The sequence below is a fragment of the Anastrepha ludens genome, chromosome 2, assembly GCF_028408465.1.
Source record: "Anastrepha ludens isolate Willacy chromosome 2, idAnaLude1.1, whole genome shotgun sequence".
NCBI classification, from domain to species: domain Eukaryota; kingdom Metazoa; phylum Arthropoda; class Insecta; order Diptera; family Tephritidae; genus Anastrepha; species Anastrepha ludens.
Genome location: NC_071498.1, coordinates 22,224,394 through 22,238,966, shown reverse-complemented (window position 1 = coordinate 22,238,966; position 14,573 = coordinate 22,224,394). Strand labels below are relative to the sequence as shown.

At 33.4% G+C, this 14,573-nt stretch overlaps 1 protein-coding gene across 10 annotated transcripts in view; it reads left to right on the top strand.

Annotated features, from left to right (window-relative positions):
* The window catches only part of LOC128864919 (uncharacterized), a 145,098-nt gene that overhangs the window by 39,821 nt on the left and 90,704 nt on the right, over nucleotides 1-14,573 (top strand). The window lies entirely within an intron of this gene.

Genomic DNA, 14,573 nt, shown 5'->3' with positions numbered 1-14,573 from the left:
TAATAAAGAAATTAATTAATTTAATCAATTAAAATAAAAATAATTTTGAAACAATAAGCGAATATATTAAAAAAAAAATTAATTAAAATGAAAATAGTTTTTAAATAATAAGTGAACAATTTTCGTTAAAACAAATAAATTAATTAAAATAAAATGTCGAAATAATAAACAAATAAATAAATTAAAATAAAAATAATTTTGAAATAATAAACAAATAAATTATTGAAATAAATAAATTAATAAAATTAATTTGAAAATAATAAATAAATAAATTATTTAAATCAAATAATTAATTAAATTAAAAATAATTTTGAAATAATAAACAAATAAATTACTTAAATAAATACATAAATTAATATAATATAAAACTAAGTTTGAAATAATAAGCGAATGCATTTTTTAAATAAATTAACTAAATAAATGAAAATAATTTTTAAATAATAACTGAACAATTTTTGTAAAAACAAACAAATTAATTAAAATAAAATTTTTAAGTAAAAAACAAATACAGTAGGTTCTGTTTTTATGCGGTAGATACGTTCCGCAAGAAACAGCATAAAAAAACATCATAAAAAAAGCTACTAGTTCTATAGTAAAACTATAGATACGTTTCAAATGCTAAAACCGCATAAATCTGAAATAATGTAATAAAATCGCATAAACAAAATATTGTATCTTTGAAAATTATATCTTTATATATCTTCCATACTTGTAGGGTTAGCATTTCTGATGTAATCTGTGATGAGTTTTTGCTTAGCTGGTTTAGAATCTTGTTTATATGTACAATTCCCGATAGGTCGACATGCATTTTGTAATTAAAAAAAAACCGCACTATTTCAAAACCGCATAAAAAAAAGCCGCATAAAAACAGAACCTACTGTAAATTATTTAAATAAATTTATAAAAATAAAATAAATTTTTAAAATAAATAAATTAAATTAAAAATGATTTTGAAATAATAAACAAATAAATTATTTAAATTAATTCATTAAAATAAAAATAGTTTTTAAAAAATAAACAAATACACTATTTAAATAAATAAATAAATACAAATAATTTTTAAATAATAAGTAACATAAAATTAAGAAATAATAAATAAATAAATTCTTTAAAAATATAAAGTAAAATAATAAAAAATTTTGAAATAATAAACAAATTAATTAATTAATTAAAATAAAAACAATTTTTAAATAATAAGCGAACAATTTTTGTAAAACCAAATAAATAAATTAAAATAAAATTTCCAAAAAATAAACAAATAAATGTTTTAAATAAATTTATAAAAATAAAACTGTATAAATATTTATGAAATAATAAAAAATAATTAAATTAATTAATTATTGTAATTAAAATAAAAATAATTTAAATTATAATAAATAATTATATAATAAAATTAAAATTAAAATAAATAATAAAAATAATAGGCAAATAAAGTATGTGGCACTTTGTGGAAGAAAAATCCGAGACCCATATGATTTGAAAGCGAAACAAATTCTCTCAAAGTTTTAGAAATCGGAGCATTGGAAGCATAATTCGTTCTAACGAAATTATCAGATTACCAGAAATTATCATGATTTTGTAAGCTTCGCTGAGGAGTATTGAAATTAATTTTCTCGAGTTGCGATGGGTAGTCAATCGCTCCACTTATCAAATCGAAAACAAAAGCGAGGGAGAGAATAGTCCTTTGAAAATATCTATAGTTTTTAGATTAATGAGCAAACAGCGACTTTTATAGAATGGAAATGGTTTTGTGAAATTCAAAAAACGCAAAGCATAACGCACAAAGGTGTTCTGGACACTTTCAAGCCACGAATTTGCATTGTCTGGAAGTCCGTCGTTGACGGTTGGGTTTTCTAATTTCTCTAAATACTTTCCGCAAAAAATGTATCCATGTTTTTAGAGTAGGCTTATATTTACAGGCAACTTTAGTTCAATTTGATTAGCGCTCTGATGATTTTTACGTCATACAGGACCACACAGGGCCATACAACAATTTGCGGCACAAAAAATAAGCAACAAATCAGAAGGGATAATGCTCAGATATCATATTACTTTACTATCGCTTTTTAACCAAAAAGCGTGCTTGGCCGCCAGTGCAGATTTTCGTCAAATCCGCTTGACACTCAATATGTCATACAGCGACTGCGTATCATTTCGTACCATAAGTTGATCCCTAGCCGAGCTCATCTTCAGAGATCTCGCGACCTTCTTTTGCTGGGCAACAAGTCAAATTTCATCAAATTCTTGAAGTTTTCTTAACAATGTAGCCTTCCCATATCTACTCCACGTTCGCTGATCGAAACAGTCCCACATTTTCAGTGCCACGACATGACCGCTTTTGTAGGGCTTAGATGCCTCTCTTTTGATATGTTTACGCTACCACTTATATGAAAAATCAAATAAATACTTACTTAAGTCCACAGATTGTGCAATGGGGTCCCTATTGCACTTGGAATTTAATTCAATTGTGACTAAAATGCGCACGAATATTTTTCAATATGTTTTTTTTTCCATACAAGGTGGCGCAAAGTTAATCGTCCAATTTGTTTTTGAATAATTCTTTTACTAAATGAGAAAAAAGGATTTTATTAGTCTGTAAGGAGAATTTTGTGTGCTAAAATAAATAAAATATGTATAATACAAGGTGGCGTAAAATTAATCACCCGATTTTATTTTGGAATGACTTTTTTACTAATTAAAAAAAAGGATTTTATTAGTCTGTGAGAGAAATTTGTGTGCTAAAATAAATCAAAATGTATAACACAAGGTGGCGCAAAATTAATAACCGATTTGGTTTTCGAATAAATTTTTTACTATTGTAAATAACAAAAAAAAATGATTTTATAAGTCTGTAAGAGACTTTTGCACGCTCAAATAAATAAATAAACCAAAATGTTTAGTACAAGGTGGCGCAAAATTAATCATCCAATTTTGTTTTTGAATACTTTTTTCTCTAAATAAAAAAAAATGTATTAGTCTATAAAAGATTTTTGCATGCTCAAGTAAATAAATAAATAAAAAATGTGTAATACAAGGTGGCGCAAAATTAATCATCCGATTTTGTTTTTAAATATCTTCTTTTACTAAATAAAAGAAATTATTTTATTAGTCAGTAAGAGACTTAAATAAATAAATAAATGCAAAATGTACAGGGTGGATATCCTTATTTTGCCCTTCACGCGCTCCATTACGCGTTTTTTTTTTGTTTTTTCTTTTTATATACTGCAGCTGTCTAGTTCTCAAGTGTCAAATATGATTGATGTTCGACGCCGCTAGCATTATGGTACACAATTTCATTAAAATGCCTTCCGCTGGCTTTACAGTAGTCCATTCTGTTGATTTAATTTTTCAGAACATTTCCGTGAGTTTCGGCAATTATCCCACCAAAGCCGCTTTGATTTATTTTTTTTATTTTTATTTCAACTCTTCAGTCATGCCTGCAAGGTTAGTGCAACACTTATCCTTAACTACTACACCTTCATAGCATTTCCAAAAACAGTCGAATGGCCAGTTGATATCACCTTTTCGACTGATTCGATTATTCGGTAGTGGAATTTAATATTTCCCAACATTGTTCAAACAAAAAGCGACGCAACCTAATTTTTTGGCAGACCAGTGATGTTATTTAGTAGTAAAAGTCAAAAACATCTATAGTTCCAACTCCAAACTTTTGTTGGGCCACCCTGTATATGCAGCTTTTACACTTATACTAGGCTTTTGTTTCAAATTGAAATTGAAATGTTAATAAACTGCAAGGAATGCAATTAACTTATCAGCGTGTCGGCGTGACGGCGACAAACAATTGGATATTGACAGTAACAATGTGGCTTCGCTTACAATTATCTACACACACACACATATGTACATTGCCTCAGAGTATCTATGCACTGCTTGGCTATGTGCCGCGCGCTCGTAACTAGATACAATTGAATAGATTGGCGTGGAGTTTTTACTAAACACAAACGTATTCGCTTTTGCCATTGTTTATTTGCGCTATCCCGCTGAGCGGCAGCAATGTGCGTCCAGCTGTCGAATTGCAGCAAATGGAAGAAGTATCTGACAGATACCAACTATTTTTTTGTGCCAACACGTATCTCGTAATCACATACTTTCTTTTCAATGCCATAAAATGGAAAACAAATCCAAATCAAAATTAATAAAAGTTTCGTGAGCCAATACTCGCTGAAAATTGGATAGTAGAAATCATTTTGATTAATTATAGTCTGTATGTACTTTTCCCCCCCTTCTTGATCGCACAGTTTTTAATCTGTTATATTTTGTTAATAAAAATAATATAGTCTCATTTTCAGCCATTTCACAGATTTATTTGATTTTTTTTTTTTATTAATTAACGATTCATACATTCGAGCAACCAAAAAGTAAGCTCATCAGTTCCAATGTCCAAAAATGTTTCACTCGCAGGTTCTTAATACCAAACCACTATCTTTGTGCCATTCCCATACTGCATTATGTTTAAGTCACATACTGCATTATGATAGACGCCCTGTAGGAAATGCACCAGTACTAAACTACTATGATTGTGCTGAATTTGTACCACTTGATCTGCTCTAAGCTCTGCACATAGGAATATTGCGGGAAAATACATTGTTCCAGAACAGTTTCCGAAACTTCTCGTGAGCACTGGCACTTGGCCCTTTATTGGGTGTTTGGCTGAGCTCTTCCTCTCATTTGTGGTGTACGTCTTGATTTTGTTCCACGAATGGAGGTACCTACAATTTTAAACCCACTCCGAACGGCAGATGGTGCCAGTAGCCAAATAGGTTGGTGCGTGATTACCCTTTGGAAGTGCACTGGTTCAAGTTTCCGAGTATGAAACATCAAATGATAGAAAAAGTGTTTTCTAATAGTGATAGACCCTCGGTAGGCAATGGCAAACCACCGACCGTATTTCTGCCTTGAAAAAGCTCCTCACAAAACAAAATCATCTACTATGTCCCGTTAAAACGGTGCTGGTCGCTAACTAGGATTATTTCAGTAGAAATATTCAATCACTTGAACAACAACAACAACATGTCGCGCTACACAGTTAAAATTGGTGCAGTGCTGCCGCTGAAAATCGTAGGATTCTGCGAAATTCTTAAACGCACTTACGAGTTGTGCACTATCGGCTGAAGGCCTACAAAAATAAAAAACCCTACAAAAATGTGCGTTGTGAAAGATTTACAACCTGCTCACCAGCTTTGCTGCCATGTCAATTGCTTAGACGAGAAGCATTACATCGATCTACAAGTCCATGAGCTTCTCTAAGTGAGAATACGAGTTCCATTTTGGAGCCATCTGGAAAAATTGAAAAATTCTTAGAATAATATAAAATTCGCTGTCACTTCTGAGATTCTGTGGAGTAGAAGAACATCGCAGTGATGACGAAATTCAAGAACTGATAGTCTCTGCATTCACCATATCTTTAATCTGAAGGGGTGCATGACAGGTGTGCGTCAACCACAGCCTGTTAGAGCCTTAATCATTAGAGCTCACTTAGCAGCCGTGCATGTATAATTTACGGGGCTACGTCGTATGCCGAACATCAGTTAAGTGCTGGAGATACTTACTAGCTGGACGTAATACTCGATTGCATACAGTAAATATGAAAATTTTATTACAATTGTAAATGTAAATTTCATATTTTTCGTTATCAAATGGCCTAAGTAAGAAAATATCATTCCATTCCATTTTCCATTCACGAAAGCTACCCCCAGCCAAATATCACTTTTTAAATAATTTTACACAATTTCAACATCGAGTTTTGCTAATTTTATTGTAATCATACTTTTCTTATTGTTGTAATAGCTATAAACATTTCACAGTACATTTATGAACAATATTTTTTTATTTTGCTTTGTTTTTTCGTGTCGCAACTTCGAGTATAATAGAACCACCAGCTGGTTAATTTCCTCTGGATCATTTCGCGCCGTTTAGCTCCACTTATTTGTTAGCTTTCGTGAACTATTGTTGTTATTGTTGTTTGCGTTTTGTTATGCTTGGAGTCGCTGTCACAATTATGCAACAAAATATTAACACGGAGTCGCTTGCAACACCGTATCACACATGATAATAATCGAAATTGGAAAAAACAATAGAAAGAATAAGTTGGTGAAAAGGAAATGTCGAAAAAGAAACCAAAAGATAGTGAAAATGCCCGTATGGGCAGTCATATGCACCAACAAACTCCAGAAAATACTACAGTAGTTGAAATTGCAACAGCAGTAGCAACAATAACAACAGGTTGCTGCAACGCAAATGGAATTCAAATTCGTCGACGCTTTGAATGCAAATCAGCGGAAACGCGAACGTGTGTATGTATGTATGAGTTTACATATGCGCATGTGTAGGTAATATATGTCTAAGTGTTAACGGATGTGTGTAATTACTGCCGCAACATTATCCACAGCAAATGTGCCGCGACAATCGGCTAACAACTTTTGCTGCCACAGTGGCCGCACTTAGAGCGTCGCAGGCTTGGATGTGAATGGGAATGAAGTTTATGTAGTAGTTTTGGGTGCATTTGCACTAAATTTCAATTGGCAGAATGGAGAATGGATTTGGCAGCGTTTGCCAGATTTTAGCAAGCAACAACAATAACAAAGAAAACATTTTGGTATAAGTTTCTACAAGTGACCGATTCCCAGTCAAGTGATTCAAGTTGCTTGGACATTGTCGTAAATTTTTCTGAAACTTGGTTTATTTAAGGGATTGATTGAAATAAGAAGTAAAATGAAAAGCTTTTGAAAAATATTTACAATTTTGAAATTTATTCAATGTTAAAAATTTGTAAGTAACATTTTTTAAAGTGGAATACGAGCCCAAACCACTATAATTCGAACAGCATGTTTTTTTTCAGTGCGCAATGTTTAACACATTATATTATCAATACTACTAAATACAGCGCATACCAATGTATTTTGTCTTAAAGAGAATTTTATTCTCTTAACGATTGAAAAAAGAGATTTGTTCTATATCCAACAACAACAACAATATGAGTAATTTATTCAAACGGTAGTCTTAAGAGATAAGATAAAAATTACCATTATTAATTCGAACGCTGCGTAATATGATTGCTTATCGTACTTAATACATTAATTTAATTAACATTAGAATTGTGTAATGTCGCCTTTGGCTTGCATTACGCATTTAACCCGTTTTGGCATTAAATTTAACAAATTTTTGCAGTGTTCTTGAGAAATTGAGTCCCACATCTCCTGCAACTTCATTTTTAGCCTTCATTAGCCACCAAATATTTTCAATTGGGCTTAGATCTGGGCTGTTTGATGGCCAGTCTAAAATCTCCATTTGATTATATTCCAGCCAATTTTTGGTTCGTTTGGCTGTGTGCGATGATGCTCCGTCCTGCTGAAAAGTGAATTCACTGCAATCTGCCAGTTTTGGTATTGATGACAGCAAACTATCTTCTAAAATATGCATGTATTTTTCAGCATTAAGCGTCCCTTCAATGAAATGCAGTTTTCCCAATCCTTTGGCAGACATACATCCCCATACCATAGTGCTTGCAGAAAACTTTACTGTTCTTTTAAGGCAGTCTTTATGGTATGTGTCTGCCCTCTTACGGATAACGCGTTTTCTCGAATCGCCGACACAAACATCAAATTTAGCTTCATCACTAAATATGATGGTATCCCATTGCCTTTGAGTCCAAGACATCCTTTCCCGAGCCCATTGCAAACGTTTCTTTCTTTGACGAAGCGTAAGCAAGGGTTTTTCCTTGGCCTACGAGTAAGATAAGTTATTGAGTACGATGCATACATAGCTAATAACAAAACATACTTTAAAAAAACCATATCCAATATTTTTTAAATGTAGTCGCGTCCATTCTCGCTTTACAGTTTTGCCAATTTTCTGCGACCACTCAGAAGCCAAATTTCTCAAAGATTGGCGTCGATCAGCCTTAACAATTTTGGCCAGTTGACTTTTGTCGCGGGGTGTTATGGCTGATGTTCGGCCTCTATTTTCAATGTTATTTTCAATATTCCCAGTTTTTTTTTTAATTTTTATCACTCCATGCACAGATGATTTAGACAAATTTAATTGCTTGCTGATCTCCGTAAGTGTCTTCCCAGATTTAAAATAATCTCTAATCAATACTCTGATTTCGTTGCAAATAGGCTTACCACGTACCATCGTTGCTAAACTTGCACTAAATTGCAGCAATTTTTAAATTTTTTGCATGCTGTATTGTGATATTATTTGCAGATTATAACTGTAGATAGCGATTCCGTTACATTGGTTGCTTTTGTTTTGCTCTTCTTTTGAGATAAAGGTGGGCTTACGCAGCGTTCGAATTAATAGTGGTAATTTTTTTCTTATCTCTTAAGACTACCCTTTGAATAAATTACTCATATTGTTGTTGTTGTTGGATGTAGAACAAATCTCTTTTTTCAATCGTTAAGAGAATAAAATTCTCTTTAAGACAAAATACATTGGTATGCGCTATATTTAGTAGTATTGATAATATAATGTGTTAAACATTGCGCACTGAAAAAAAAAACATGCTGTTCGAATTAATAGTGGTTTGGGCTCGTATGTGTCTTCAGTTCTTTTCAGGATTAAATTCTTGTTTTTGGTTTTTTAAGATACAATAAAATATATTTTGGAAAAATTTTTCTTATTTAAAATTTTTTTATTTATTTCGTTTTTTGGAAACTTTAATAAAGAAAAATATCTGAAATATCTTCAGTTCATTTCAGCACTAAATTTTTTTTTAATTTTTCAAGATATATTTTTTCAATATTTTTTTTTAGGTTTTTTCTATTTAGAATTTTTTTATTTATTAAAAAAAAATGTTTTTTAACTTTTTAAGATTAATATTTTTTGGAAAAATTTTTTTTTCGAAAAACTCCTATTTTCTTTATTAAAGTTTTTTTTGGAACTTTAATAAGGGAAAATATCTGAAATATCTTCAGCTCTTTTCAGTATTAAATTTTTTTTTTAATTTTTTAAGGTTAAATATATTTTGGAAAAAAAAATTTTTTATTTAAAAATTAAAAAAATAATGTTTTTTAATTAAAATTAAACAAAAAATGTTTTTAAACGTTTATTAATATATTTTTTAAGATAAAATATTTTTTGGCGAACAAATTTTTTTTGAAGAAATCTAAATGAAACCAACCAATCAGAAAAATATCAAGCAAAATTATTTTTATTAATTTTCTATCTCAAACCGTTCTTGAACTTTGCATTTGGGTCATAGTTGAACAGCTTATGCGGATTATGAAGTCTAAAGTGTGCTATAAATAGTGGAAAATAGGAAAAACTAAGGTTTTTTAGATTAAATTGAAGCAAATATTCGATTATTAGTGACGAATGAGAGTGGTGGGGCGACCTGGGGGCTGTGGGAAGGGAGTTCCATCATAAAAACATGCCTATAACCCTCATTGGGTAAAAATATGAATGTATAAAAATTTTTACGTCATTTGGTGTTGTCGTTTCGTGGTGATGCGCGGACAACGTACAGACATTCACCTTTATAGTATAGAAGATTTGGAGATTTATTCAATTTTGATAATTTGTAAACAAAGTTTTTAAAGTGAAATATGTTGAGTTCTTTTTAGCACTAAAATGTTTTTTTTTTTAATTTTTTAAGATAAAATATTTTTTTGAAAAAATCTTATTTTCTTTATTAAAGTTTTTTGGCAACTTTAATAAAGAAAAATATCTGAAATATTTTCAGTTCTTATGAGCATTAAATTTTTTGTTTAATTTTTTAAGATAAAATATTTTTCAACTGTTATTTTGTTTATTAAAGTTTTTTGGAAAAATATCTGAAATGTGTTCAGTTCTTTTCAGCATTAAATTTTTTTTTTTTTATTTTTTTTTTTGTGATTTTTTTTTATTCAAAAATTAAAAAGAATGTTTTTCAATTAAAATAAAAAAAATGTTTTTAATTTTTTAAGATAAAATATTTTTTAGAATTTTTTTTTAATCTTATTTTTTTATTAAAATTTTTTGGGAAAATGTTTTGCCATTTTTGATTCTCTGTACGTAATTGAATATAATTCGAAAAGTTGTGGGAATATCACTATGCAACTTTATTATTGAGAGCTTAGTATTAGCTATTTATTAAAATCAGCTATTAAGCTATCAGCTATTAAAAAAAATCTTTTATTTGCTAAAAATTGTAATGAACAATCCAAAGTCAATCCATAGCTAGTATTACTGGATAAAATACTGGAAGCAAATAATAAAGAATTATACAAACAGTGTTAGTCCATAGCCATAAAGCAGATGGTGTTTATGAAAATATTTTTCATGGCACAAATGCCATCTAATATTTTACGATTATTTTCCAGTTGAAAAAAAAAAATAGTGTGCTACCGTACTTCCTTCACAGGCTATCGCTGAACGGAAGTGTTTCTAACTTTACAGAATTGCAACTACGTCCTCAAACAAGTCAATCAATATGAAATGCACTCTTACCAATAGCTTTTTTGCATTACCTCCTTTTTATTATTGCAATTGTTTCTCTGCTGCCATTTGCCAGTGTTCCTTTCCAGTTGTCGGGTTGGTTCTCAACACGTCGATTGATTGATTGTCGATACGCCTGACAGCTGATGCTCCTACCACTCCTCGCTGCAGCACCGCAGCAAATCATTTGTATCCTCCATCTTTGCCTCGAACTGCACCCGCCTTCCAGATCCATCCTTTGACTTTTCCACATTGCTGACTGAATATTTTCTACATTCTGTTTGGTAATTCATCACTTCACCTTTCCAGTTGTCTATATTTTGCACTAACCTCAAACCTTCACTGCTCTCTGTCCATTCCTTTGTAGTCATCCACCGTCTGCTGTCGGCCTGCTGTTGTCTGTTGTCAATTGTCTGCTTTGAGTATTTGTTGTTTATTTGTCTGCAACTCGGAAAATTACTTATATTTGCATTCATTCATTCACATAATTGAATTACAATCAATTTTTATTTAAGTATTTTTCGCTTTTTCTTTTGCAAAAGCCATTAATTCACTTTTCATCTGCAGCTTTTAAAGTGTTTGCAGTCAATGCAATTTATTCGCAAAGTGCTGCGTGCAAGGCAACACATAAATCTACATATTCGCCATCTTCACTAGTTTACTTTGTGCTACTTTGCTCCTGATTGATACTTTGTTGCCTCACTTTATTTTTTTTTTTTTTGTTCAAGTATTCTCACCACAAAAGTAGAGCTTTTGCGCATTTTATGCACGAATTTATGCCGTTTATTAAATTTTTTCATTTTATTTATTATTTTTAGTCCTTGAGGCTTTTAATGGGTTTGGTTTTCAACGCAACAGCTGTTGTGTTGGACAATTTATTAATTCTTTGTTGAATGTAAATTCGTAAATGAGTATATCAATGAAGTCCCATGGCCGTAGGTCCAGTATCAAGTGGGTACTTTCCGATGCGACAATAAATTACAGAAAATCTCATAAATACTGGGAAACACTCCACAGTTCTTAGCTTGCATAGTCAGAGTACTCATAAGAGGGAGGTTTACAATGAATGGCTAAACTACAGGTTTTCTAAAAGTTTACAAAATAGTAAAGAAACTCAGCTAGAGTTTAATTTCTTATAAGACTCTCTACCTATTAAAAACTTGCTACAAGGTACCATGAGGGTATGATACGATTTTTTGCAAAATTAGGCTAGGTTAGGATATGAAAAGGCGGAAGCACTAAACACCGAATTTCCTTATGTGTCGGGTGGATATGTTAAGTCGACTAGGGTAATTTATGGAGTCTGTTTCCTTGGGCAGATTCTGCAGAGTTCAGTATATACCATTTGTATATATGTAAATGGTCTTGCAAAATTGACGCCTAGATGTCAGTAGGTATTTTTTTTATGCCATCTTTGACATTTGTCAAGTAGACAGATGTATAATTTTACACGACAAAAAAATACGTTAAAATTATTGCGACCGTCGTTCACTGCGTCGTGGAACTGCTTTCTATATTATTTCGGCAGGGCCCAGAACGGCATCCATAAAGAACCAGTTCTATTCACCCACGTCTGGGTGCACCATATTTGTAGCCAACTTTCATGCTATAGGCTCGTCTTCTTGTGTCTCTATCTGTGCGGCCTCGCTTTGTTGTCGTTCTCGATGTATTTCTTTACCGATGTCGCCAATCTGCTCCCTCAGAGCATTTCTTTCCGCGAGCTATCTGTTACAACTAAAACACGTGTTTTCAGCGTCATCGCTCAGCGTTCGCAGTATATACCCATGTGGTATAGGTATCTCCGGAAGTACCGTAGCCCGAGAAGAATTGAGTTAAGAAGTAGCTCACTTCCCCGAAATTCCTTTGGACCCATTTGTCAATGGATGGAATAAGTTTCGTCGTCCATCTGCCACTCGGTTCAGTGTCCCATCGACTTTGCCACCGCAGCATGGTTTGGCATATCCGTTCTGAGAAGCTAGTGATGACGTGCTTCTTCTTGGAGTCCCACGTATCCATTCGTTCCCGGACCATGAGGTCCCGTACCAGTGCGGTAGGCTAAGGCAACTCTGAGTGCCGCTGTTCGTTGCACAGTCTCCAGTGCTTTGCGCTTGGCTTTGCAGTTTAGCGCAATTCCCCATACTTCGCTGCCGTACAGGAGAATTGAGCCGCATTGTAGCCGCCATAGTTAACTTTCTTTTGCTCTGTGTTGGCCCACCGATGCTTGCCATTGATCTACTTAGCGTACCCGTGACCTTTGCTGCTTTGGTAGCCGCATGCCGTAAGAAAGTAAGCCTACAGTCAAGTTGAATACCTAAGTATTTCACTACTACTTTCACTACTTGCTGCTGTAGCGCAAAGTGTTGCTGAATAAACTTCAACCTTGCTATCTCGATATTCTCAACCATGAGGCATTCATGAATCGACTGTTTGGTGGATTTCACCTGCAGAAGTGCTCATTATGGAAATGATGTCGGAAGACCCTTTACAAGCTCCAATGTTGTTGTAGCAGCATAAGCACTCCCTATACATTTGCGGAGAATGCTGCTGGAGTGACAGTCCTTGGCCGGATATAAATCCAGGTTGTTCCAGTAAAGCAGCACCGGCTGACATGGGAACATATAAGCTCCCATGATGTATCTCCCTTTCTGTATAAAGGTTGGCCATCTCCATCCACTGCCTCTTGCTTATTTTTACGCACTCAGCTTCTACAATAATCTCGTAGATTTTTGTGGTGAGTAATGGCAACTAAAAAGTCAGGAAATACGGTAATGTATTATAGAATCAGGCTGTGCCAACAAAATGTGTCTTTCCTTACGACTACAATCGGGCCAAGTGAATTTTACTCTCCTATTACCTGATGAAATACCTATCACTTACACTTTTTGTTTTTCATTTAACCGAGCACTTCCTTCTATTTTTGCGTGCGTCAGATGGTTTTTATGAGGAGCTTGTCATTGTCTGCCGAGGGACGATCGCTATTGGAAAACCTTTTTCCATCATTTGTTGCTTCCTGTTCAGTGTTTTTAACCCGGTCACTGCCGAATGGTAGTCACGCGCCGGCATGACATTGCCTGATGGAATATAGTGCCGTAGCGTCGGCACAGAAATAAACAGAACACAAAAAGAAGGGGAAGACTAAACGAAAGTGATTGGAAATCCAAGAATATAGAATGAATTGTGCGCACAAAGGCTTGCAAAATAAACTCTCTGGTGTGAAGAAAAGCTGAGATCAAATTTGGGGTCTGCTGAAATTTACGTAGCTTCAAAACATGACAATTTTCGACGAAGTACGTAGGTTCGAATCTCCGTGTATGAAACTCCAAAATGATAGGAAACGTTTTTTCTAATTCGCCACTCGGCAGGCAATGGCAAACCTTCGAGTGTATTTCTGTCATGAAAAAGCTCCTCATACAAACCATCTGCCGTTCGGATATGGCATAAAACTGTAGGTTCGTCCATTTGTGGAAAAACATCTAAACGCACACCACAAATCCCAGAAGGAGCTCGGCCCTTTTTGGCCGTGTAAAAGGGCTTAAGCGCCAATTATTCATTTACATAAAATGCTTCACAAAACCCTCAAATACAAATTCGCTGAACATCTCTATGTGCCTTAAACCCCTTTTCCATGGCAGTAGCTTTGGCAGTTAGTAACCGTGCATCAAAAAAGTATATAAAACAGACGTCAACATTGTTTGCATATGTACCGTTGTACAATATTGTACTCTTGTCAATGTGTTCGTACATTTATGCAACAGCAACATTAGCCGCCTTATCAGCCGCTTAAACGTTACGAGCGAATTTAATTCAACGCCATTGCATTGGGTAGCGGTGAAATCTTTCTACAACAATTAATTAACGCCACACGCACTGGTAGCTGTGTTTGCCATATGTGAAGGCATTTAAGTAAATATGGGAGTGTGTGCATATGTGTATGTATGTTTATATAAAGAAAGCACACATACACATACACGTGCATGCATATAAAAACAAAAGCGTGTGTCTGTTAGATGCGCAAAAACTCAGATCCACAGATGCGAGCCGAGGAGTCTTTGAAATCGCATTTTGTGGCACACATGTGTGGCCCGTTGCAGCAGCAGCGACAATAGCAAAAACTGTAACTACCACAATTAATACTG